The sequence below is a fragment of the Lonchura striata genome, chromosome 1 (genome assembly GCF_050655825.1).
Source record: "Lonchura striata isolate lonStrDom1 chromosome 1, ASM5065582v1, whole genome shotgun sequence".
Taxonomy (NCBI): domain Eukaryota; kingdom Metazoa; phylum Chordata; class Aves; order Passeriformes; family Estrildidae; genus Lonchura; species Lonchura striata.
In genome coordinates, this window is record NC_140703.1 from 98,644,125 (window position 1) to 98,670,931 (window position 26,807).

The 26,807-nt window shown below is 38.4% G+C and overlaps 1 protein-coding gene across 7 annotated transcripts in view; it reads left to right on the forward strand.

The window, feature by feature from the left end:
- Window positions 1-26,807, forward strand: part of TBL1X (transducin beta like 1 X-linked) — a 196,045-nt gene that overhangs the window by 38,380 nt on the left and 130,858 nt on the right. For 6 of the 7 annotated variants that reach the window (XM_085584307.1, XM_085584294.1, XM_021527743.3 and 3 more), the window contains exon 2: window positions 21,593-21,665. The exons of the other annotated variant lie outside the window; for it this stretch is intronic. The gene's annotated coding sequence lies outside the window, so the exon portion shown is untranslated. The remainder of the gene's footprint in view (window positions 1-21,592; window positions 21,666-26,807) is intronic. 7 annotated transcript variants of the gene reach the window in all.

Here is a 26,807-nt window from a genome sequence, read left to right on the forward strand (position 1 = left end):
GAACCAAAAATAAAAGCAAAATTAAACACACAGCTTTTTCCCCCGTGTGGAAGGGGCAGCACTGGTGTGCTCAGTGGCTCGAGCCCGCGGCGCTGCAGAGGTGTGCAGAGCTGCCAGGGACCTGCAGCGCCTGTCTCTGCTGCACGTGCAGCTGGGTTCTGCTAGGGAGTCAATATTGAGCCTCCTAGTTCCAGCACTGGAGGCAGTAAACCTTCCTCCTATCTCTAGAAAAGATACAAATCACAACTTAATAAAAGAAATAGCAGGATGATTCACAGAAACTATTTTCTTCCTCTTTTGGAGGCCATTTACAGTTGCTAAGCTCTAGCTTTATGCCAGGTATATCAGCTGTTTAACTCCATTTTCCCTATTTTTGTGTGGATAACTGAGCAACAAGATATCCCACTGAAAATAGGACCAAAAAATGCCATTGAAAATAGCCATGAAGACATTTTACAGTTATTACAATGATCTTGATTATTGCTAAGACCACAAAGAGTTTTGTTTTTCTAACACTTCCCTTCAATAGGGAAGGCTCTATGAGGTCAGGCAGTTTTGGTAATGCAGTTTGTTTCAGAGTTCTGCTCATTCTGTAAAGTTTTTCTCATGCTGTTGATAGAACAGGCTTGCAGGTGTGGTGGAATATCTGGACAGTATAATTTTATTCCCTTGCTACTGTAGCACATAATGCTTCTCATTTCCATAGTTAGAAACTATTTATCCAGAAAAAAATTCTCTGTCAACTCCCCAGAAGATAAAACAGAAATAAGTCCAGTTGGAATTTTCTGGCTTGAAGAGAATCAAAGAAGGTTTCTCATACAAGGCACTAGTAATTAACATCTTAGAAGAATTTAGGAACAATACTTTTCTTGACTAGTTTAGATTGCTAGCTGGAAACAGTCCCCAGTGTATTTCCCCATGTTTTAACTTGGATATGTCATTTGAGGTTGGACAGGTTCCCCCTGCTGCTCCTCAGCTTTTAACTCCATTCTACACTGTGGGCTTCCCCTGGGAGCTGCGGAGTGGTGCTGTAGGTGTCTGCCCACAGCTCTCTGGGTGCCCTCACCAGCAGCTCCTGGGCTCCCTTGGTAGATTGTTTTCCTCTGCAAAAAGCCACAAGAGGAAACGGTGGAAAGGGCCGGCCAGCCTTCCCCCAAAATCCCAAGGCAGAAGGCTGGGCTGTGTGTCTAATACCGCTCGCTAATAATGCTTCAGATCTATTATTTATTTTTCTAAGCTCTTTCAAGTTAAATCTAATGTGAATGTTTGCTGTACTGTGTTAGTCTGAATTTTGTTGAGTATGGAAGTTCTGTATTTTTGCCAAATTTGCTGTGAATACTCAAATTTGTTTTTCCCTTCTGCTGTTTTGGTGTGTTAGGGAGAGTGGGAAGACAAAATGTCTTTGAGCCTCTGTTTCTTGTTTGAAGTATGTTTTGGAGAGAGTGCAATGTACTTTATTTTTGCTGCAAACTGATTTTTGTACTTTATTTTTGCTGTTTGAACTGATTGGTCAGAGATGTTTTCTACACACACACAAACGTGTGTACTCATGTACATGCAGACACATGTACGTGCATGCACACACATAAACATATAAAAGCATCCTAGACCAAATTCCTTAAGAAAACTGTTTTTCTTCTGTATTCTCTTCCTGCTTTGCTCTCTAAAATGTAGTGGCTTCAAAGATTTTAACTGATATTTTGCATTCTCATCAAATACAGTATTTGGCTAAGTGTTAAAGTGTCAGCTTGCCCTATTTCCTCTTCACAGAAGCATTCTTCACACCTGCAGCTTTCTTCTGTTTTTCATACCAGAAATACTTGCATCAGTCTTAAACCTTTGCCAAGTCACTGCTGACACATATTTCTGTAGCTCTTTATTTACAGTGTGGTTCTCTTTCTTCTTATTAAATGTCAGCATCCGTACTGGACAGGTTAATTTATTTGGAGAAGGTCATGACATCACTTAAAGAAAAGCTAGGCTTTCACCCGAGAAAAAGGTTTAACATAATCCTTACCTGTTATGATTACGCTGAAAGTAAGCTTGTTGTAATGAAAACAGTATGTCAAACTGAATTAAAGATTATCTCTGGTTTAGGTAGGAATCTGGCTGCATAAAAAATTTGGCACATGATGTTTTTTTCTCTCTTCTGAAACAGAAATAAATATTGTAATAAACAGAAGACTGTTACTTCAAATAATAAATTAAGGTAGTTGAGTAGGAGTGCATTAACTCTTCATGTGACATTTCAGTAGATCTGATAATGCTGTTGTCATTTTTGGCCTTTTAAATATATGATAAATAATACTTAAACGTAGTGCTGCTTTACATAACCTGATCATACTGAAATCAGTTTTGTGCAAAAAAACTCATAAATAGATCTTCCACTTGAACAATAGTTAAAGAAATTGTCCAACATGGAGGTGCTTGTTTTGGTCTGGCGAAGCTCATGGACCACATAGTGCTGTCCTAATTAGTCCCTCTGGTGTGCTGGAATGCTGAGCTTGTAATACCTCATTGCTTGTAACAAAACCATGGTGTTTAGGAGGAGGTAGAAAATGCTGAATGTATAGTCTTTGTAATTACACCAGGCATATCAACATAAACATTCAGGTTTTTACACTTTTTTGCATACCTTGATGGTTTTCCCCTTTGTCAAATAGTTGTTAATGTGTCTTTCTTAAATTCTCTTCGTCTCCTTTGATCATCAGGCTGCATTGACAGGAACAGGTTTAGTTGTTCAATCTCTTAGACATTATAGGTTGACAAAATGAGGTAGTAAATATGGTAGCCACTACAGTTTATTCCTTGTGATGGTTAAGCATATTGCAAGAAAAACCTCCTTGATTTTTTAAAATTTGTCGGTAACTAACTTGGTTTTTTAGTTTTTGCACTCTTGCTCTCTGAGTCATGGAGGAATAGTTATTTACACCTCATATGTGAGAGGCAGTGAGAACTGAGGTGAGCTACTGTCAAACCATAACATGCCTGTGTAGGCTTAGTGGGAAAAGAGGTGCCTGGAGGATGTTCGTTGCCATGGTCTTCAGACAATGCAAAAACATCTTTTTTGGCAAGCCCTAGCAGCAGTAGCTGTTCAAGATTTTTTGACCTTGTTGCTCTCCCAGGATGGAAAAAAAAAAGTGCAACAGGCTCACAAATACTTTCATTAACAAGTGATTTCTGTATTACTTCTAATTTGCATAGTAGTTCCGACACATAAAATATTCCCCTTGTTTGATACGGCAGGGGTGCCTTATTTTGAGGTGCAGGGAAATTGTATCATCATCCCTTGCCAGAAATGAAGTTTGTGTTCAGAGAAAGTTTGATTATTGCATGTTACGTAAGGTCTCCTTTGAACTTCCTATGTGTGATATTTCTCAGGAGCACTGCAATAGTGTTACTTTTCAGAATGCACCATCAGACAATGCAAATACTATCAGTTCTTGTGATCCCAGTTTATGGGAATATGGTATTTTCTGAAATATGTTATTGTAAAAATGATGATCAAGTGATGACAAAAATCAGTAAAGCTAGGGGATTTTCAAAGCAGGGACAAGTCTGAAACATCTCTGCTTTGTTCTTCCTGTTGTGCACTGGTACTAGCTTCTGCTCAAACCTTAGGTTTAGTGTCAGTTCTAATTCTTCTGAATTTTTCTGACAGATTTATCTCTGTCAACCACAGGATTTGTATGCCATCTCATACTGTAGTTTCTGATGCCTGTACTTAACTGATTTGTTTCCTATCTATCTCGTTCATCTTTTCATTTTTGGCAAACTGGATTTATCTTGTTTTTATGATTAAATGGAAGGAGTTGCTAAGGAATGAGATCTGGATCCTTTATTGCATTTTAGCATTGTTCCTTGGAAACCTGATTATATCTTGCAAATTAGAGTAACATTTCAAAGGTAATAAATCCTCCATAGCTTGCTAAATATCTCATTTTTTACTTACAGATTCTTAGTGAAGCAGAATAATATTATTTCAAACTTTGCCAAGTGTGAAGTGTTCTGCTGTTGTTCTGTGTGTTCACTAGTAACTGAACATTTGCCATGCTAGAACAGAATTACTTTGTCTCAAAGACTTTACATTCAGAGTATGATTTTATAACTGTCAGTTAAATAATGGCTTTTTGCTAATAATATTTAAATATTTACCGCTTCTCAAACCATTATGATAAAGCAAGGGAACTGCTTTTCTAGACAAATTAAAATCCATGTGTGTTAAGCCTCTGTTTATCTTCAATTTTCAACTACATGGCTGATACCTGGCTTTTGTTATTTGATGGGCTATAAAATTTAGTATTGTGTCTGATGCATTGAGAATGTGCAGCATATACGTATATTTTCTTACTGCTGATAGTTGAATTAGAGTCTTGCCAGTCATAGTTGCTTTTAAGAGTTTCTGGTGTAGATACATTTGCATTTATAAAATGATTTTAATTGGTGTTTTTAACTGGAAGTGGTCATGGTATGTGTGCACAATCGTGTGTGTGTGTGTGTTTTATCCTCTTCTATAGCATCTGAATACCTTACAGCTTTATTCATGTGAGCAGCTTCCATTCATGAAGAATTCTTTGACGGTCTCTGTTCTGAGATGTTTCTTGACATTTTTTAGTGTTTTTCTCTGATGAAAATCTTGTTGCTGATGACAATGAGGCATTGAAATGGAGACAGTGCAGAGAGCTAATTGACTTAGCATCAGATGCCCTTGGGCACAATGCATTTTCAGTCATCTTTAGATGAAAACCTTAAAAACAAGTGTGTTGAGTTTTCTCTTCTAAAAAATTTCCCTCTCCTTCCCACTCCATTGCAGATTTTGGCTTCTTATCATCAGTAATGATGCAACTGATCACTTTTGGAAGGCAAATATATTATGTGATTGCCTCTGACAGGACTTTTAGTGACTGAAAAGGACTGTCTTCAACAAATCAAATTTTCAGTGATGCTTACATGAAATATGTGCTTTTGATGGAAGCTAAAAGCAGTGATCAGGATTAGTCGCACCTGTGGGGCAAGGAACAGGAAACCAAAGTGATGGATTAAAGGGTGCAATTAGGAAGTTAGACCAAAAAAAGGGAAATGTATTTGGGGAGAAAACAGGAGTGAAGCTATGAGTAAATAGAGCACTTAAGCATTTCCTATAAAGGAAGTTCCTGCGATGATGCAGTGGCCCAGGACTACTTCCAAGCTGTGCAGTAGAAGCTGGGTTCGTACACCTCCTGACCCGTATTAGGTGGGAACTTCACAGGCACCAGCTCTTTCACCTTAATTTCCACAGAGGGGCCACCCTGGTGAAGTGCTGGGGCTTTTGTGAGTGCAGTTGGACCCCAGCATTATGACATATGGACAGTCACATTCTGCTGCTTGCTTACAGAAATGGGGACAAGTACTTAATGTGACCTCTCCTTCTGGAGCTATAGGGATGTCGTGGTTTCTGGCACATCTGGGCACAGTACTTGCTACTGAGCTGCTGTAGTCCCTCCTTGGGTTATTGGTCCAAAGGGGAGCTACTTGGGATGTTGGAACCAGAATGTCATCCCAGAATAAAACATTTCTGTGCTGGGCCAGCACTAGGAAATGGAAAATTGGCAAAGTACAAAGATGCAAGTAAACAAAAAATTATTTTTGGTCCACTGAGAGATCTAGTATAGGTTGCTCTCTGTACACAAGCAAGCTTCCCTCAATTGCCAAACCCAGATCTGACAGCAGCACTTTTACAACTAAATCAGAACTTCCCAGTGTCATGTAGTGAAACTGAAAATTAAAACCAGGAGATGTGCTACTTCTTCACTTGTTGGCTGTCCAGAAAGAAATGTAGTTTTGTTACCTTTATTTTGTAATGTAAACTTCATTCATTTGAATTATTTTTCAAATTAGTTGTAGTTCATGATAAGCATCATTCTTTCAATTATTTTAAGATAATGTGATTGATGTAAGGCATTGTCCTGCCACTGAGGTGTACCTGGCTGGAGCAGCAGATACACCATGTGGATAGTCAGAACTCCAGGCAGCAAGCGCCTCTTGTGCAGTGTCTGTCGTAATTGTAAGTCATAGTGGCCTGAAGTTTGCTTTAATTTATAGACATAGGATGTGTTTCTTAGACAGGGCCATATAGTGAAAGATTGGTGCCATGGGGGCTCTCTGCTCTGGCTTCTGTGCATTTCCATCTCCACTCCTAGAAAATGCCAGGGTAGGAGAAGGCTGCCTTGTCAGTTTGTTAAAGGTGAGTGTTCCTGGGCTTTAGCCAGGGTCATCTTGCAGGTAGAATAGTTTCTAGCTGCCTGTTTGCCTGAAAAATCTGTCCATTGTATGTTATCTGAACTCAGGATGAGGTCATATTCCATTTCAGCCTGGGAGGGCTGGCCATTTCGGTATCCCTCCTTCACTTCAGGGGATCATGGCTATATTTGTAGGCTCTCAGTGTTCTCAAATTGTGTAGTGTTGGTTCATTGGTAGTTGCTAATTAGAGAAGATAGGTTGATAAACCTCATGTGTATGTTTCAGTTTCCAAGATTCCCTGAACCCTTGGCATATACCTCATTACCAAAATAATTGAGAGCCTGCACTCAGAGTGATGTGATAATATTATACTGGGTTTGTCAAGGCTTTGTACTAGAAAAAAAAAAGGAAAAGGATTAAATGGTGGAAAGAGGAAAACTCATTTCCTCCCCTTCTCCACTATGGCTTCTTTTGGTTTATTTTTATGCCAAGGGCAAGAAAATTCTTCATTTACAGACAATATTTACCTGCTTCCTTTTACCTCTCTTGCATAAGATGGCTAAATACAGGAATGCACATGCAATATTTATGTTGCTGTGAGACAAAGAAAGGCTCTTAACTTGGCCTGATCTGAAAACAAAAGCTCTTTTGGTCAGAACCACTATTGCTTTTATGAAATCTATAATGATTATGCTGCAGTGTGTAGTGTTAATGATGTTTACAAGTACCTCTCATTTCCCTTTCCATTTGGGATTTAACTGGTGGTTCTATATAAACACATACCATGTCTTGATCAACAATGTCACAGAAATATGTAAAGCAGTGCTCATTTAATGTATAATGTTAACAGTACCACTTATTTTTCTGTGAGGTTGCCTTTCTTGGTAAACTTTTGGTTCTTAACTCATGACCATTGTGACTGAATCTGCATTTTCTCTCCAGATACTTTCCTGGGCTGTACTACTGTTCTGAAGAGCTGCTAGGTAATGAATGGCAATTCATTTAGTGTTTTACTGGGCTCAACCACCTGCTGTCAGCGTAGGTCAGAGGATAAACTGTGCCTCATTGCAAAGGAGCTCATCTTAACTGGTGGCCACAGTGAGACCTGAAGTCAGTTGAGTTATGCAGCAGCTCTGAAGAGAGATTTAACAACGATTTTATGCAATACTGACAAAAACGTGTGGAAAGCTAAGCATAAGAAATCACAGGAAATTCTCCATTTCTATTTGCCCAGTAAGATCTTAACCACAATGCAAGCACCTCCTTTGAGGTGAAGATCACCTTGTTATTTCAAAACTGGTTATACTTTTCTACCTTCTGTTTGACTTTTGCAGGCATAGTTAGAGTCTTGACTTTTGTGTTTCGCAGAACTCAACTCACTCCTTCTTTCCTTCAAACTGCAGAGATTCAATGTGACTGTTACGTTGCAAATATTTTGATAAGGGCTGTTTTGACAACATGCAAAAAGACTTGCTGCAAAGAATAAAATGGCTGAAGATAGAAAAAAATATTTGATTTCCTTAAGCTTAACAGGATAGACTACTTAGACTCTTGATTTTAATTTCTGTCTTACCCTTTTTCTAAGCGCTTTCCTTTCTTCCTTTTCTTTGAAAGGAGGGAACTTAAAAGGTGAGCATGCAAAACTGGAATAAAAGGTATTAAAAATAGTACTCTAAAATATTAAAAAGTTTTGGAAGAAGTAATTTAAATGGAAAAAAACATGTCATTGGTGATTGCTTTTACTTCAATAAGTTTCCCTTGAAAAATCCCAGTGTTCTGGGTATGTTGAAATACATGGATATCCTGCAGTAATTCGGAGTGGAGTCTTTCTGCTCTCTCATATGTGCCTTTCCCAATCTCATTGAGAGTGTGACCCAAAAAACATTGACTCATGTTCTTACTCTCTTTTGGTACTGTAGTGGTTAACCTTGACTTAGGATTGGATTGGGTGGAACTGACACAGAGCAGTGTCTGACTGCTGGTCACTGGTACAGGTAGAAATTTGAAGGCTCCCCTTTTTACCACTCCCTGAAGGTATCTTGAGTTATTTACCAACATTTTAGTGAACTTAATACTTTTAAGAAATGTTTTACTGTTACTGCAGGGAGTCATAGCTCTTTCAGATAGCATGGGTTGTTTTATTGTTGTGTTGATATTTTGGATAATTGGGATGTAAACTTTATTTAGCATGCTTGATCATCAGGAAGGTGTAGAGGTCTTAAAGGAAATAGTAGTATATATAGTAGTATATTGCATCCTTTTCCTGTCGCTCCAAGTAGATAGCATAATCTTTTCTGGCCTTTTCTTTTTTTTTTTTTTTTTAAATAAATAATTGACTCATATGTCAGGTAGCTGCAAACCAAAAATATAATTCTGCAAACACCAAAGCAGGCAAGAAATTTTCTCAGATAAGGATTTTTACTGACATGGAGATTGCTGAGATGAACGGTGGTTCACTGCATGTAGTAATAAATCCTTGAGTGGAATCATTAGCTCTTAGAAGTGTGAGGGTGTCTGACAATTGTCAGCTTTAAAATATTTTTTATCTTTATATAAAGAATTACTTCAGTGAAAGCACTCCCATGTGTCTTATCAGAGAAAACAAGAATTCTCCAGTGTTTATTTTAAAATCCTTTACAGAGGTCTTACTATGCAGGATACACCTCTTCTTGTATCTAGGCCAATCTTCAGAGGCTTTGGTGAGGCAGTTTAGTCTGATATGCACCATAGGATTCTATTAAATAAAATATACATAGATTAGAATTCCTGTGCTATTACATTAAAAAAAAAAATTCTTCATCAGTAGGCGCTGCAGGAGTAATATAAAATTGTATCACAATAAAATTTTTTTCTTCCACTTTTTGCTTTTAATGACAATAACCTAGTTTAACACTCAGCACCATTTGGCTCAGTAATGGTATCAGGTATTTAGGTCCAGCCAATTAATATTGGGAGTTACTCAGTTTTTAAGTAATTAAAATATTTTTACAGATCTTTCAACAGAGATATAACTTTGTATCTCAACAACCAATTTCATGTGCTAAATATGGGGTACTCTGTTCTGTGGAGAATCCCCTGTACTTTGAATGTATTTCCTTGTACTCAGCTGTTCTTAAGAGACTGGGTTTGCTTAGTGTAGAGGTTCAGCATGGTTTGGTCTCAGACTCTGGATGTGGACAACCTTGCCGAGTGTCACCTGTGATAACCTGGAACCAGTGGTGCCTCTCTGTAAACAGCAGTGTCCCACAAGGTTCAGTGTTGTTTAACTTGTTCATCAGTGACTTGGATGAAGGGGAGATGTCTCCTCAGCAGGTTCACTGAGGGCACAAAGCTGGGAGGAGTGGACGATACCCCAGAGTTCTGGGCAGCCCTCAGAAGGACCTCAACAGGCTGGAGAGATGGGCAGGGAAGAGCTGTGTGAAATTCAGCAAAGGCAGGGTCCTGCACCTGGGCAAGAACAACCCTCTGTGCCAGGACAGCCTGGGGCTGACCTGCTGGAGAGCAGCTCTGGGGAGAAGGACCTGGGGGTGCTGGTGGACAACCATCTGTCCATGGGCCAGCAGTGTGCCCTGGGGGCCAAGAAGGTCAATGGAATCCTGGAGGGCATTAGGAAGAGCATTGTCAGCAGGGAGGTGATCCTGTCCCCTGCTCAGCCCTGGTGAGGCCACATGTGGAGTGCTGTGTCCAGTTGTGGGCTCCTCAGAACAGAAGAGATATGGAACTCCTGGAGCTGGTCAAATGGAGGGAAAGAAAGATGATTGAGGGACAGGAGCCGCTTATGAGGAAAGGCTGGATCTGTTCAGCCTTGAGGAGAGACAATTGACAGGGGACCTAAACAATGTCTATTGGTATCTGCAGGGAGTTGTCAAGAGGATGGAGCCAGGCTTTGCCTGGTGGTGCCAAGCAGTAGAACAAGAGGCAATGGGCAGAAAGTGATGCACAGGAAGTTCCAGCTGAATATGAGGAAGAACTTATTTCCTACATGAGTGACCAAGCACTAGAACGGGTTGCCCAGAGAGGTTGTGGAGTCTCCCTCATGGGAGACATTCAAGAACCATCTGGACAGAATCCTGTTGGATCAGATGTCCCTACCAGTGGTCCCTTCCAATCTTACCCATTCTGTGATTAATTTACTTGATAACACTGGATAATTCCACTAGGATGTCATAAATGTCCTAAAAATGATGGGAACTCTAGTTGATAGTCCACTGCTCGGTGTCTGAGTGGCCAGCTGGTTACTTTGTGTGGAGAAATTCAGTGGGTTTTTATGGAATGAGTAGTATTTGGAAATTTTAATTGCTGTGCTGCTGCTTTGATGCAAAATTCAAAAGAGTAAACTGAAGGAAGTAATTTTGGTCTTGTGTGTTTTGCTTTTGATCTTCTGAATAAATTTAAGTTTACTGTAAATTTATCAAAGTTAGGAGACTCAAGCCAAAATCATTACTGAAGTCATGCCCTTAGCAAACCTGGTAAAATACCACTCATGACATTTTTGAGTGCTCCTCCTGTAGTTTCTTTCTTCCTTTTTATGGCTGTGTTGTTTCTGGTTTGCAGGTTATTATCCCACCTGACATCTGCATGTGCTGAGACCTTATCCTGTGTTAGATCTGTACTTTCATATCATACATGCACATGCACACTGCATCTACAAAATACATTAATCGCAAGACACTCTTCAGAGTTAGAAAGGAGTGTGCTGTAGATAAAAATATGTTTAGGAGCTTTAGATTCCCTGGATTTGAAGGGCATTAGGCTTGCTAATGTAGACATAGGCTTTGTGTTGGGTTTATGCTTTATTTTCTTTTTTGACAATTTGGATATAAAGATTAAAAAGTAAAGTTGCAAGGTTAGTCAGAAGGAATGAGTGGTACCTAGTGACTAGAAATAAAAGTATTGATGAGAATTTGTCCAAGTGTGTTGTGGTTTGAAAAAACTTTCTTTCATGCTAACATCAAAAACACTGCTCAGATATAGATAATTCAGTATTTTTGAGACTGAAAAACCTCTTTCTTTCATGCTAACATCAAAAACATTGCTCGATATAGATAACTCAGTATTCTTGAGACATTAATTGAAAGATCAAGCACCTTAAGGCAGCAATGCAAACTTCCTTAATTTAGTCTCATAACTGTGTATTATCCCTGGCCAGTAAGGGTAATTTACTGTAAATCACTGTGATTCTTGTCCTTTCTGATAGCACTATATCACGTTGTCAGTTTTAAACACTGCCTGCTCATTTTTGCTTGCAAACTGTGATGCTTCTTTTTTGTATGTATATGAACAAAGATCTCAGTATCTGTTTGTATACATGCAAACTGTCTGCCTTATTTGCAACTGTATCTTGACAAATATATTTTCCAATTAGGAATGTGAGTGGATTTTACTGTAGGATATTATAAGAGCTACATACATTTGTATTCAGATAGAAGTAAATTTTGAATCTTCTGGCTATGCGGCTAGTTTTCTGCATGGAGATTCCATATTAGAAGTAAAAAGTAGTATCTTTTAGTATAGATAGTAGGATGTGTCCATTTTAGTATCTGTTGTATGGATGCTGAAATTTTGATGTATAAATATCATGTACATAGATCCCAACTGGAAACATCAGGAAATAGTTGTCCTGGTTTTCAGATTCCTTACTTCTTGTCAGCATGAGTCAAGCATGCACTCGGTCAAAAGTATGTGTATTTCATATTCCAGGTGTCATAGACCCGGAACCTCACCAGAATTGTGCCTGATATTTATCTGCAATTTCAGGGAAGCATAACCTTTTCCATATCAGGCCAAAGGGCCAAATTGATACATTCAGATCCTGCTAATGAGCACAGAGGGCAGAAAACCATCTTTGCAGGCTGGGACAAATTACACTAATGCAGTTTAATAAAATGCTGAGTGGCGCTGCAGTTTTGTATGAGATGGGTCATGATCAGCCTTGGGAGAGCTGGGTGTAGGATGGATTTTCATCACTCCTGTTGTAAAATGAAATGTAAGCCAGCATGCAAAGGTTTTGCCCTCACTGCTGCTGGGCAGTGAGGCAGCTGTGAAGGATATCTACCTCTTCCTGTAGCTGACTCAGCTCAGCTGGCCAGCAGTAACCTGCTGGGTCATGCCAATTCAGTTGTTTATAGACCATACCTTCCTTCAGCGATGCAGGAAAGTGCTCTGAAAACATAAATATCTAGAAGGTACATATTTCGTCTATGGAAGAAATGTAGTGAATTGTCTACAGGTTCTCTGAGGTAGTGCACAGCTGCAGTATTTTATTTTATAAACATTGAATTCTACACCATGGGCTATTAGCAGAAGTTATCCTGTCTGCCTTAGCTATTTCTGAGCTGTTTCCAGTACCAGTAGTAGGTTACTCTGTGAAGTTGGGTGTAAACAGGAAATAGTTATGGTATATATGTGACAATGAGTGAAAAAGAGAAATCAAGTTTGAGTGTAGCTAAGATACTTATTTTCTGAGAAGATAGTGTTCTGCTTGGCTAGAGTGCTTGATTTATAGAAAAAAGCTCCCATATCCTTAGGTCACAGGACAGTTCTGGCTCTGCTAGTTGCTTGGTAGAAAAAATACTTTTTGGAATGTGACCGTGAAACATTCATGGCATTTCTTGGCAAACAAGAGATCCTGAGCATTAGGGGGAAAGTAGTTCTTGTTTTGTCTAGTTCTAGTTATATTCATGTTTTGGGCAAAATTTCCACAAAGATAGGATTTTGTTGGGAGTATTTAATTGTAATAGTGGAACTAACACTATGATGTGAGTAGCCAAAACCTACTGACTCATGTAAGCACCACCAAGCTGTTTTGTACCAACCAGTTAGTCCCTTTGTCCATCATGATTCTTTGACTTTGTGCTCCTGCATTTTTATATTTTCTGTGCCTTTTTATTGTGAATCCAGGAGACTGATACTTCCAGTACGATCTAAATTTTTGAACAAAAAGAGCATTCAAATTATAAACTCAGAATCCTGTATACATTTTTCAGGACAATATATCAGTGTTGATGTGAGCTTCTGTAGAAGTGGTTATCACTGAACAGTTTTTGCTCTGGAAGCTAAGAGCAAGTATGTGTGAGAGGAGGTGGCCTAGCACCTAGTGACTTGTCTGGATGGAATTGCCACAAAAAGGCACTTTTATTGCTGGCTGAGGACACAGATACAAAGTAAGTGGAGGTTTGGCCTTTCTGGGTATCTTCTGCGTGGCTCCTCAGCAGGCTGATGTAATTACATGATGGACAAGTGGCCATGTAGAGCCATCCATTTAGAAATTATTTTTGAGTGCAAGCACAGGCATTTGGTGTGGAGTATAGGAGTGCTTGTTACTGTGCACTGTGTGGTTCAGCTGCTTGCTGCTGGAGTTCAGAGATGTATATTTAGGATTAAGAATCTGAAAGTTTCAGTTGCTAATTCAGCTCTGCAAGCCCTCAGTGCCTTGTCTGAGACAGGTCACACTAATCTTTACCTCAATATGCAAATATCTAAAATGAGAAGAACATCTGTTAAGATCATAAGAGGTTGTGTAAATGATTTAATGGTTGTAGCAGTCTGAACTAGGTAAAGTGATGTGATAATGCCACTAAGATGGCTCTAAGCCACCAGTGTGATCTTCTGTGAGTCTAATGTGTTTCTGCGATGCATTAGACTTGATACTTTTGGAGAGAGAGAGAGAAATGCTAATAGCATTTTGTAAAGCTTTCCTGAGATCTCATTTGTAATATTGTGTCCAATGATCCTTCTTTGCAGTGAGCAGAAAGATGGACTTAGATTGGAGCATGTGCAAAGACAGTTTAATAGGCTGCACAGGAGATTGATTCTGGAATGACAGTAGAAAGTTAAGTTATGAGATGAGTCTTTGGATTTGAAGTATTGAGGTCTCCAAGGGGTCTGAAGGGAGACTGAAACTGCTTGTTTTGATTATATTTATTTGGCATTAACAACATGCTTCAGTATTTCCAGTGGTTGCTAATGGATAAGAGAAGTATGCTTTTTCTGCTCTTCTTCCAAACTCTTTAATAACTCTTTAATAACATCATATTTTACTTGACCCTGTTCTAGTCCCCACCTTCTAACATTCATCATGGAACCAATTATTAGATCTGGGGTCAGGAATGAATGGGTCCCCTCAGGAAAGAGAACATACAATAGATATTTTTGTTCTTTTTTTTTGTGGCGTTAAAACACAGTCCACTTACCATGATAATTTAGGAGAAGTTGCTGCTTAGCAATTGCTAAAAACATGCAGCTATTGCAAAAACACAGGAAATAGCAAGTTGTAAAGCTGTAGTGCAATTGTAGCCTTTCCTATAGATGTTTTGCTTTTTGTGGGGTATTGAGAAGCATGTTGTGGGGTTTAGGACACGTGGAGCAGATAGACAATGGAAACTGCAGAACTGAACATTCACTGTGTGGTTGCTGCAGTTGCTTGTTCATCCCGAAAGGGTCATCCCATGTCTCTGAGCTGTGCTGAGGCACAGTGAAATGCTGGTTGGTGGTCCAGTGGAGGTGTTGCATTCTTTCTGCTACTCAAACTGTACTGTTCGGTGAAGAGAAGTTTCACAGTTATTTGTCATCTCCTGTAGCCCAGAAGACCTGTTTTCAGTAAGTGCTGTCTTCAGTTATCACTCTGCCTTTGCATTTTTGGCCTTTCTGTGAGAAGGTGGACTTGGCAGGGAAGTCAGCATGTCATCAGTGACCTCAGATTCAGGAAGGGAACTACAGAAGCAAAATGAGATGTGAAATTCTTTCAAAAGCTCTACATTTGTTATTAGGTAACCAGAAAGTGGGTGGGAAGCAAAGAAAAAGGAGTTCTTCCATTAGGTTGTCTTGTTTTTTTCAGAAAGCTGCAGCCTGAGAGGGGCATAGTATTTATAATATATTTATGGCATAGCTGCTTCCTGGTAAGTGTGCAACAGGAGGAAGTGTTGTTCTTAAATTAGTAATTGAAAAAGTGGCTGATAAAGGATGGGCTCCAGCTTTCTAGATTTTATTCCAGACAGGATTTTAAGGGAAAGTTTCTTTTCAATGTCTAATTGGAGGGCCAGATAAAAAAGTAAGATACAACTTCCTGGTGTTGATAAGCTCAGGCCACCACCAGACATTCAGTTAGCTGTGAAAAGGCTCTATGCTTTATGTGACTATTATAATTTAAAAATAATCTTAGGGAATGGCTATAATGTAAGCCTGGGTATTTGTAACATACCTTGTTAGGCAGTGGTTAAGCACTCTCAAGGAAGAGAACTAGTAAAGTAGGATATTGTTCCTGCTTCTACTCGTTACTTGCTATGTGGTTTTACACGTATTTCAGAAGGAGACAAATAACTTGGAGTAGATCATTAATGCTATATTTGAGGCCAGTTGAATGTCACTTTTATTTTCTACCATAAAAAAGCAGTAGCTCCCATTCAGGATGAATTCTCTTTCAAAAATGAACTGACTTCAGAAGGCTCTATTTCTACTTGTGTGACTAAATGTAATAGCAAATCTTTAAAAAATTCTGGCCATAACATTTACATTAAACTTAAAATGTATCTGACTTGCAATTTACTTTGAGATCAAATGCAAAAGATGTGCTAGAGATTGATTTATACTGTGGAAAATTTCTTTCTGTTCAACGCCTTGTGGATCATCAGTCTGGGTGGAAGAATGCAGTGAAACCTTTCATGGACAATTGTGTGACAGCAACTGCGCTGTTTGTATTTAAACATCTCTACTACTTTCTAGCAATGCCCTTCATGGTGAATTCCTGTAATTAGTGGTTCCTGAAAGTATCAACACCTTCTCTCTCCCTCAGCTCTCTGAAGTGTAAAGCTCAAGGATCAAAGAAATGTTAACTATATTGGCTGTAGGCTGTATAAAGTATGATCCCAGATCACATGTTTGCTGGAATGTTCTAGGATTTAACTGTGTGACCAAATTAACTAGCACCAGCCAGACTATAACAGCTGTAGCAATAATGCTAAAATCTACTTGCTCTATGGAGATGTTCTGAGGTGAGCTGGGATTCTTTTGGATGAAGATTGTTAAGCAAAAAACTTTTTTATTGCCAGACCCTCCCCACTAGATCCTTTCCTGGAAGATTTGAACTAGTTCATTGTATGATTCTGTCACTATTACACTGGTAATTTTTTCATGTCAGGAAACCATTAGATGGTAAGAATCATTATTTTCCTTCTTGCAGGCTTTAGGGAGGCACAGGCACTTTTGATTGTGAGGAGGTGGGGAAAGAGGTGATTCTTGTCTTTGTACTTCTGGTTTTTGGGGGAAAATGATGGACCTTCATTTGTAAATAAGTCTCTTGAGCTTTCTGGCAAGGACCCACACCCACCTGTGTGGGTGTGAACTAAGTGTATTTTTCATGTCACTGGTGATGGAAACTAGAATATAACAATAATGGTACAAGGGATGCCAGGAACTTGTGAGGACGGGGAAAAAATCAGAGTAGAAAGATTTCTGAAAATAAAAGGAGGCAAATTCTTAGACTTGTTTTATGGCTTTTTGATCAGTTTACCAGTGATTGTTTTTAGTATTTTGAGGGGTTTCATGTTGTGTATGTGTTGTTTTTTTTTTTGTTCTTTATTTAACTCAGAATCAATCTACTACTAATAGCTATGTTATTAGTTTCCTGTTATTCTAGCTAGCAAACCTGTTTAAATATACTGATTAATAGGATATTCAGAGTGCCAGCTTTGGAGTAATGCCTTAGATCACAAGTGATAATTGGCTTCTGTATGAATTGTAGTTGTTGCATTAGTTAGGTTTTGAAGCCCAGTTCCCAGAGCATGATTCATATTGACTGTCCTCCTTTCTCTATGGGAAGTGACAGTGGTGAATTTTCTGGGTCAGGCAATACTGGGGATGGGAGTCAGGATAACTAAATCTCTTTCTGCCCTCAGCAGCAGCAGGAAATAAAAGATATGAAGGAATGAGCAGTTCTATGAATTAAATATATTCATGTGACTGTTTGAGACCTCTTTAGAAGAAATTAGAAAAAATACCATCATCCATTATCCAGCATACATTTCAGTGTTTAGTACTTATCAGCAAGATCTAAGTATTTTGAACATTTTTATTTCCCTTTTGCATTTGGGATCAAATAAAGATAATTAGATACCACTTTAGCATTAAAGTGTACTTAACTCAGTGTGGCTCAACAGAGGAATGGGTGATTTATTTGTAAATACTATGTTCATTAATGATATTAAATTTATACCTAATTTTTATATGTTGGACACAAAAAGTTGTTGGAGGGTTATGTTGTTGTAGTTGACCTAAATATTTTTGATAATTTGCTGTTTAAATATAAAAAAAACAACTAGTCTATGGGATTTTTTTCAGTTAAATCAGGGACATATTTTTTCTTTTTAGATTCAGTGTTGGAAGAACCAAAACATAATAGAAATTTCTCCTCAGCAAACTTCTAGCACTGAATCATTCATTTGTACTCATTACGAAAGTATGCTCTTATTCAATGGCACAGTAGTCCTAATACAGTGGTAGCATAGAAGGGATCTGCTCATGATCCAGGAGTGCAGGTATTTATCTACCCACCTGGGAAACAGCTCTGTGGAAAGGGACATGGCTGTTCTGGTGGGCAGCGAGTTCCATGTGAGAGAACAGTCTGCTGCTGTGGCAAGGGATGCCAGTGGGATGCTGGGCTGCAGCAATAGGGGAATCACCAGCAGAAATAAGTTAAAAGTCATTGTCCCACTCCATGCTTGCCAGGCCACACCTGGAGTGCTGTGCTCATTTTTTGGTCCCTACTGTACAAAAACGTGAGGACAGGCTGGAGGAGGTCCAGAGAAGTGCCACAAAGATGAGCAAAGGGCTGGGAACCTGCCATGTGAGGAAAGGCTGAGAGAATGGACTTTATTCAGTCTTGTGTGAAGAAGGCTTAGTAGCTACAAAGATGGTGAAGACTCCCTTTTTGCAAGGAGTCCCATTGAAATGATGAAGGGTAATGGTTAAATGTTGGTGAGATGCTAATTGAAACACAAGAGGAAAATTTTTTATAATGGGAACAATCAGCCATTGGAATAATATCCTCAGGGAAGCTGTGGATTCCTCAGCATTGGACATTTCTAAGATTTGTCTGGACAGCGTGCTGGGCCATCTTACCTAGACTGTGCTTTTGCCATGGAAGGTTGGATCAGATGATTCAATAGGTCACTTCCAATCTGGTATTCTATAATATTCTAAAATAATCTTAAATTCAACCAAAGGGCTCTTAACCCATTCACGCACCAAAGGCAGGTTAGTTTGAGACAGAAAAGGAAGATGTCTTTGGTTAGCTCATACTTCTGGGCAAAAATAGATGAACGTATGCTACTATCTACTTTCTTCTGTAGAATAATGATAAGAACACTTATCCTTGGTAAATAGTCACAAGAAAACCCTGTTTTTAATTAAAACCCCCTTTCCCCTCCTTCACAGTACTTAATATATTTGACTGAATCAGGGTCTGTTTTCTCTTTGGAAAAAAAGGTTTTAAAAAAGTATGAGTAACTTGCTGTTAACTGAGATGTAGATTGAGTTTAGATTGAGACTTAGACTCTAAGTAACTTAATTTTGGTTCATTGTAGAAGGATTTTGTTTTTAAATTTTGAAGTGTGGATGATGTTAATCTAACAGGAAGACAGAAGTAGCTACAGTCCACAAAGCCTTCATACAGCTGCCTTAACATCTAAATATATAGGTTTCTGTAGTGAGGTATTTAAATGCCTAAAATTCTATTTATGCACTCCTGGTTTGGCTTTTCTTCTGCCCCAGTTCTTCTAGCATCCTGAAATTAAGTGTTCCTGCTCATTAGCCTCTGTACAGATCTCTTTAACACCCATCATTAGAAGTGAGTTCTGCACAAAGCGTAGCAGCCATGGCTGTGGCATGCTAATCACAAAGACTGCGTAGGAACTAGGAAAACACATGGAGTTAGTTGTTGAGAAAAAATTTGGAAACTGCAAGGGCAAGAGGGAAGCACAGGAAGTGAGTGGGGGAGTAAAGAAGTGGGAGAAACATTGGAAGGTGAAAAGCGATATGGAAAAACGAAGAGATCTGTGAAGGGTGCAGAAAGCTGAGAGATGAAAAGCAATGCTGGTATAGGAGAGCTGGAAGCTAATGGGACTCTGGTTACGGGGTAGGAGCAATATATCATATAATGAAACTGTTGGAATGAAGTGGTCACTGAAAAGAGGCAGGGAGGCAGGACTGGGATCCCAGATAGGAAACTGAGCCTAAAGGTGAGAGTGGATGGGGGCAGTAGCATATGTCCATAGGATTGGCAATAGTAAGGCTTGGATGAGAAGTTTTGAGAGAGACTGAGTATCTGTGTTGAGCAAGATGGAGCTTTTCCATTTCAATGGCTACTATCTTAAAAAGCCAAGCACAGAAAGAGCTACAAAGAGCAAGTCCTGCAAAGCTGGGAAGGCACAGAATTAAGATTGTCTAAAATATGTTAACTGAGCTTGCCTGGACATTTGCATTATGATACTGTTTAAAATTCTATGATCTCAGAATTGCACGGTCTTTCCAAGTGGAACAGATGTGTGAAGACTGCAGCAAAGAAGGACAGATATCTGGAAACGTGCTTTTATTTGTTGTGGAAATCCTAAGACAGATAGTGAATGGGCTGGTCACAAGCGAGGGGAGACGTGTGGCACCTTAGCTAGGAAACTGGGTGGATACAGCTTCTCCAGGGAATTAGTTAAGATATTATAAAAAGTTAAATACTCTGAAAAATTAATTTTAGGAACCTGGTTGACAGTAAAGTTTGCAGTGCTCCTGATTCTGAAGTTCTCTTGTCTCTGGGATGACATGATGCCCCTGGCAGGGGTCTGTTGTTACCGGGCAGCAGCAAAGGGAGCTCTGTCCGAGAACGGGCATTCTGTCCTCAGAGTGCAGTTCTGGAAAGCACAGGGTAACGTGGAGCAGTGCGTGTGCAGAGCTGTGCTGTGACCATGTGGAATGCAGCCACTGGGTAGAGTTTCACTACTCTCTTCTAGCTACCGTATTCACCAAATGTGATTGAGGTCCTGTGGAGAAAAACCTGTGCATTATCACCTAATAGAAAGTCAGTCAAACTAGATTTGAACAAGGGTGCCCAATTAACTGCAAATCCTGGGAAAAAAAAACAAAACAAAACAAAACAAAAACCCAACAGAAAAAAACTTCTGAAGAGTTTACATTAAATTTTTTTTAGTTTCCACACCATTAGATGATACTTAGTATTTTATTTAGAGTGTTGATGTGTGTGTGTAGCTTGTTGACTTCTGTTTCTTTAAATGGCATGCTTTCTGTACATTTACTGTGGGAAAATATGTGCAAAAAATCTAGGAAGTACGGTTACAGTCAGTTTTCTAATTTCTGTTGACTTCTGCTAAAATCTTTTTTGAAAAATTGTACCTTGCTTAATTTCCCAATTATATATTTACTTGCATGAAGGAGAAGACAAAAAATTATTCTCTTTTGATCTGATGTAATTGGAGCTGTATTTCAGGGTAGCTAATTCAATCTTATCTGATTATATCCTGACCATGGTCAGAAGTAAGGCTGCAATTACTATTTAAGGAGACTGGTTACAGAGGTTGTGTCATATCAAATACATTGCTTTTCTACTCTCTTACTGTTAAATGGGCTGCTCTAAATTAGATGGTCTAATTCTGGAAAATTTGAATACGTGCAGGTGGACTTTTGTGTCAGCAAAACCACACTTATTTAATTGGCGCTCCATATGTCTGCAAAAATTGATTCCATATGGTTGAATGGCACATTTTGAAAATGTTTTTTTAATCCATACTAGTGCCAGGAGAAAGAATAACTCTATTTTTTGAGCTCCTTAACTAAGTGACAGTGTACCTGTACATGAACCTTCTTTCAATTTTTGAAGCAGTAATTGAATACGTAGGATTTGCTTGTCACATGTTAACAGCTTTAAGGTAGTTTAAATATATGGCTAACAAAGGCATAACTGTGTGCTCTCTGTTTATGCTCCTAAAAACAGGTGATGAAATATACCTAAACCAAGCAATCCCACCATCTATTAGGTTGGATTTATATGAGTTTTCTTACAGAAAACTCTTTCATTTAGGGTCATGGTAAATCTAAATCTATATATATATATATATATATACACACACACACACACAGGTCAAATAAAACTCAGTATTTTTATTGGGGGAAAACAGCTTTGAGTTTTCTTCAGGTTAATGATAGTGATAAGAAATAATCCTGTGAGAAAAACTGGAGATCTGAGTTTTTAAATTGGGGCCATAAAGTTGATTTAATCATGAGATGAACTTATTAGGAGTAATGTAAATAATTTTTTTTTTTTTTTTTTTTTTTTTTTTTTTTTTTTTTTTTTTTTTTTTTTTACTGTGCACAGGTACCTAAGGATAAAACTGGCCTGAAGAGAAAATCTGGGGCAAACTGGGGACCTTGACTGTTCTTGCACCTGAGTAAGTGAATACTTAGTAGAAATCAGATGTACAAAATGTTAAGACTCTGAAACATTTTTCAGCATCTCCATACCTAATTGCAGTTGTAACTTCAGACAATACTTTGGCTTTTGAATTGACAAAGACCAGAAGTGGTAGGGCTACCTGCAAGGGAGGGAATGTGCTATAGGGCCTTCAGTGCTTTGCAGTACATTTTCTTTTTATTGCTGCCCTTGAAGTCTCCATAGAATGAAACATAGCTTATAAACAGGATTTCTTGGTATTTTGATGTTTTGCCTTTGCAGTTATTTTTCTTCAGACTAATGTCTGAGTTTGTTAAAGCTTAACTTAATCTTGCTGGTTTGTAATCATAGTAAGGAACTGAGACTCAGCCAAACTGAAGGTCAGGCCAGGTTGAATATGAGGTCATCAGAGGGTGAAAGCTGAGAAGATGACCCTGTGGAAGGTTGTCTTGGAAAGGATGAATGCTCATTTCATAAGAGGTGTTTTTTGAGACCAAACCTATTGCCTTGATTGGGGTTTGCTTTCACTAAAACAGAACAGGGACAGCTTTTCTTCATCAGCTTGGATGGGGCATGTGGTAGACATTCCTTGGCATCTGGAGTCCCCCAGTCCCAAACTCAGCCTACACAGTTTTCTGAAAGGCAGGAAGAGTATTTTCCATTTATGCACATAGCTTTCTTTGCAACTTAAGCATTAATCTGGTTGCAAAAAATGATTTTACATGTCAAAAAGATATCTTGATGTTTTACTTATTATTTAATGCATTTATTTAGTCATACATATTAATATATGAAATATCTGTAATATTAATGAGGAGATAACTTTTTTCTAGGATGAAACTTCTTTCTGCTGGTTTTTATTTTTAAAAATGGGCAAGTTAATTGAGTTTTCTGAAACAATTGCTAGAGCTGGAGCCTTTCTTTCTGCTGGCATTTCTCATGCTAAAAGAATTATCTTTGGTTTTAGAGAGCTTTACTAAGCTGAATATCCTTACTGGTATCTACATTAAATTTTGAAAACAATGCTTACCAGCTGAAAGTCTCTCAATTTAATATGGTCTAAACTTGTTACTAGTGCTGTTTATTCCAAATCTGTGCTGTGGTTTATTCATATTCTTCTACTTAGTGCATGAACTGAGAAATTGATATCCATCACATCACTGCATAAAAAAGTGTATTTCATTTTGCTAGAGTATTTACTGTGTTTATGCCTGCAGTACAGTAATAGACAAAAATGTCTCTCATTGCTTTCAATATTAAAGAGAATTAAATACGTAACCTAAAAATCTGCCAGGCTTTGTGAGCTATGCACAAATAAGACTTAATTCATTAATACATCATGGTAGCATTTAGTGTTATCATTCTTTGATTTGTAAGTTAGGTGAATTACATATCGTGCCTGAGACTGTATTATTAAGTTACTGGTTGCTTTCCTGTGCATTAGTAGTTCTTATTGAAGTTCTAGTTCCTTGTCTTGCACTTGCTGTCTATGGTTTTAGGAATTAGGCCTCTGGACTAGTGAACAGGTGTAAGGTTTATTAAAGAAGAGAAGTTCAATGTTCTTAAATGACAGTGGCACGTTTTGAAATCCCATTTGGCTCAACAGCTCTGTTTTAAATCCAGCAGGGACCTTTGAGAGAGGTTTTTGCCTTATTTCTTTTAACTTCTATACTAACATGAAGCAAATGTTTTCATTTATTTCCTGTGTACTCTGCATATTTTAGTCTATTGCTTTTGACAGTGATGAACGACAGCTATTTCCCAACCTTTTGTATTTTGTATTTTGAGCATAAGCTCAGCTGTTCATTTTGGGAATATTTTCTTCTCCTGATTTATTACTGTTTCCTCATTTGAAAGGCAGTACTAGAAATTCCAGATACAATTGCAGTCTTCTTGGAATTGTAATTTAGATTCTGTGCCTGCATACATGAGACAGGAGCTTGCCCATACAAAAGAAAGGCAGTCATTCTGCTGGACTGGAGGACCTGTAGGTATAGTGACAAAGATACTGTGGCAGATTTTGTATTGAAAATTGTCCTTAATTGTTGTCTAATAAGGTAGAAGTCAAGAACTTGTGAACTAAGAAATGGGGATAATCCAATTGAATTGTGTAGTGTGTTCCTTCATTAATATAGGATTGATCTCTAGGTGTTTTACTCGATTTATTATTTGCCAGTTACTGTAGTTACCACATCGCATACAGATTTTCTCATTCAGACTCGAAATTGAGTGCCTTGGGGCAAGATCTTCTCTGTTAAGCATGAAAATGAACTGGCCTTGGTTTTGAGAGCATCCTGTGTGCAGCAGTTCTTGTGCCTGCTGTTCTGGAAAGATCAGCGGGTTCTGAGCAAATCCACATCTGGGCGTGAAGCAAGATAGATGTATCAGTGATGTAATCCTGGTTCTGCTGGGGTTTGTTCTTTTCCAGGGATTGGTAGGTCCATGCCGAATTTAGAGGCTGAAGTAAAGCTGACTGGTGCTGGTGCTGTAGCCTGTTGATCCTGTAGGATGAAGCTTTTCAACTTCTTTTAGCAGTTAATTTCACAGAGATTGCTGTTATTTTTGTAAATCACAGTGTATGGTTTTTGACAGTTTTTAAAGATGTCATATGCTCTGCTGTTTCTCGTGTAGAAGTCTCTGGGGATTTAAAACTTTCACTACAGTATCTCTCTTACAGAGATCAATTAAGTTTCTAATTAAAGTTTTATCAACCTAGCATCTATTGAAATCCTAAAAATGTTGGTGTTTGTTGAGACAAACATAGGAGATTTTCTAAGCTCATGAGAATATTTTTGTTGAAGATTGTTGGGTTTTTTAATATTTTTGAGTGTTTCCTTATTGTTCACAGAGTGGTGTTTGAATAATGGAAAGCTTTAGTAGCTGAAATTTTTAATGAAAAGGAGACAAACAAATTTATTTAAACAATTGTATTGATTAAAATAGCTTGTTCTCAGCTAACAAAACTGTAATTGTAATCCTTCTCCATTCTTTTGTCTTTGAAAGACTACTTATTTTGATCAGACCTAAAATGTTGACAATTCTCTTTGTTTCACCTGAAGTCTTTCTTTTGTGTTTGTAAAGTGGTATATCACTACATTTGAAAGGTGCCAAAGTCCTGGGGTGGGCTTCAGCATTAAAATATATAGACACTTTTGCTTTATGAGGCTGTAAACCAGATAATTCGTCACTACTGACAACCTGGAAGTAGATGTGAGCTTTTAAAGAACAATATGTTACATTACAAATTCCTTTGGAGAGGGGGAGTGTTTGTTTTTAGGAATTCCTGGAGAGTGGAAGCCTATTAGGATGGTATTGTACGTGTAATAAATAATGTACTTGTCTAAGGTTTTTTGTTTTTTTTTTTTCCTTTTTCTTTTAAGGGGTAAGACCATTTTAACATTCTGTCATAATCATAATAATAATTAGTAGTATCCTCTCTGCAAACACAGAAGAGAGGAGGAAGCTTTTTTTTTATTTTTGCAGTGTAATATTCTCAGTATCTATATAAATAAATGATAGTGTGTGGCATGATTCACATGAATAGCAGTGCAGCTGTACTGCTGCTGTCTGCCCAAATAACAAGAAATGAGAGGGAAAGAGGAGGTGACTGGGATATGAATCTGAGAGGAGCATTGTGGTATGAATAAATCGACACTGTGGTTTTACTGGGGGGGGACACTCATTGCAGGAGGCTTCATCTGTTTGCTGCTTTCCCATATTTAGAAAGCATCTTTAGTGATCCTTTTTGCAAACAGCTCATGCAGTAACTGGCAAAACAGAAGCAATTAGTGGTGTAATCTCAAAGGGAATCTCAAGCTTCACTTTAAGTGCAATGATTAAATCCACTAGAATGATAACCATTGCTGCCAAGAGCTGCTGTAATTGGCCACTAATGTATTTTGTTGTAGCAGTTGATAACTACTGCATTTCATGCACATAATTAGTAATGCATACACGTTTGGTCAGTAAAATTGAAAATCCTGATAACTGAGGGTAGAGGGGGTGGAAGGAGCACAGAGCTGGAGAACTGAAATACTGCTCTGTTGATAGTACCTAACTAGAACTGTGTGCTTCAACAAAACAAGTGTCCTACTGTGCTGGAATACAAATGGGCTGTCTGTGGCAGGATATAGCAAAGACATTTGGCAGAGAGGGATTTGAAAGCTTCTGGCATAATGTAATTGAATTGGCCATTTCTTTAAAGATACAGCAAATTGTTTGCTGTAGCATTCATCATCGTAAGGAAGGTCAGACAGCTTGCCAAACATATGATATTCATAATAAAAAGTAAAATGGTGACGCTTATATTTAAACACAAATCATGTTATCATGTTTGTAAAAGCTGGAGAAATGAATGGGAATATTTTTGGTGGTGCTGAGCATTAGTAATCTAAGACTGTAATTCAAGAAGGGGACAGCTTCTAAGCAGAGAAAAGATCCACAGGGAAATTCAGCTACTGAGGAACATATGATCCCCCTGATTTGAGAGGGTAGTAGGTGTTTTGGCAGGATTATTGCTGACTCTCTCTTCTGATCACTTAAGGGAAGATAAGATTGTATGATCCTATTTTTTGCCTTTTAAGTAAACAAAGGGAAAAATAACAAAGAAGGAGGACTTGAGTCTTTAAAAAGTGACAAAATTTGAACAAAGCGTTGCTGGGGTTTTTTGTCAGTTATGCTGTGACAAAATAAGATGATGCAACAACCTGTAGCATACCTGAAATGTTATATGAAATGCTCTGTATTGATGTGCTGGGAAACCCCTCTCGAGTCACATCCAGAACACTGAACGTAAATTGCCTGGTGACAGGGGCTTTGAGCCATGCAGTGATGCCTCTGCAAATGAGTAGCTGTTAGCTTTTAGGTTCTAAAACATTTGGGAGACTGGCATTTTGATTTCTTGCACCACTGCACCACTGATAGGGTTGGAAATGGGAATCAAAATAATTAGATTGGATATATAGATCCCAGCAAACCAGCCAAGAAAGCGGCTGGGCTGGGGAGGGCTGCTCTGAATTCTAAAATGTGCCAGTGCTGTTTATATGAGAGCGTGAGGATGGAAGGAGTAAACTATAGAGTGCAGATGCTCACCATTTATATTCAAAGCATGTAATAAAATAATTGAATGTATGCTTCCTCC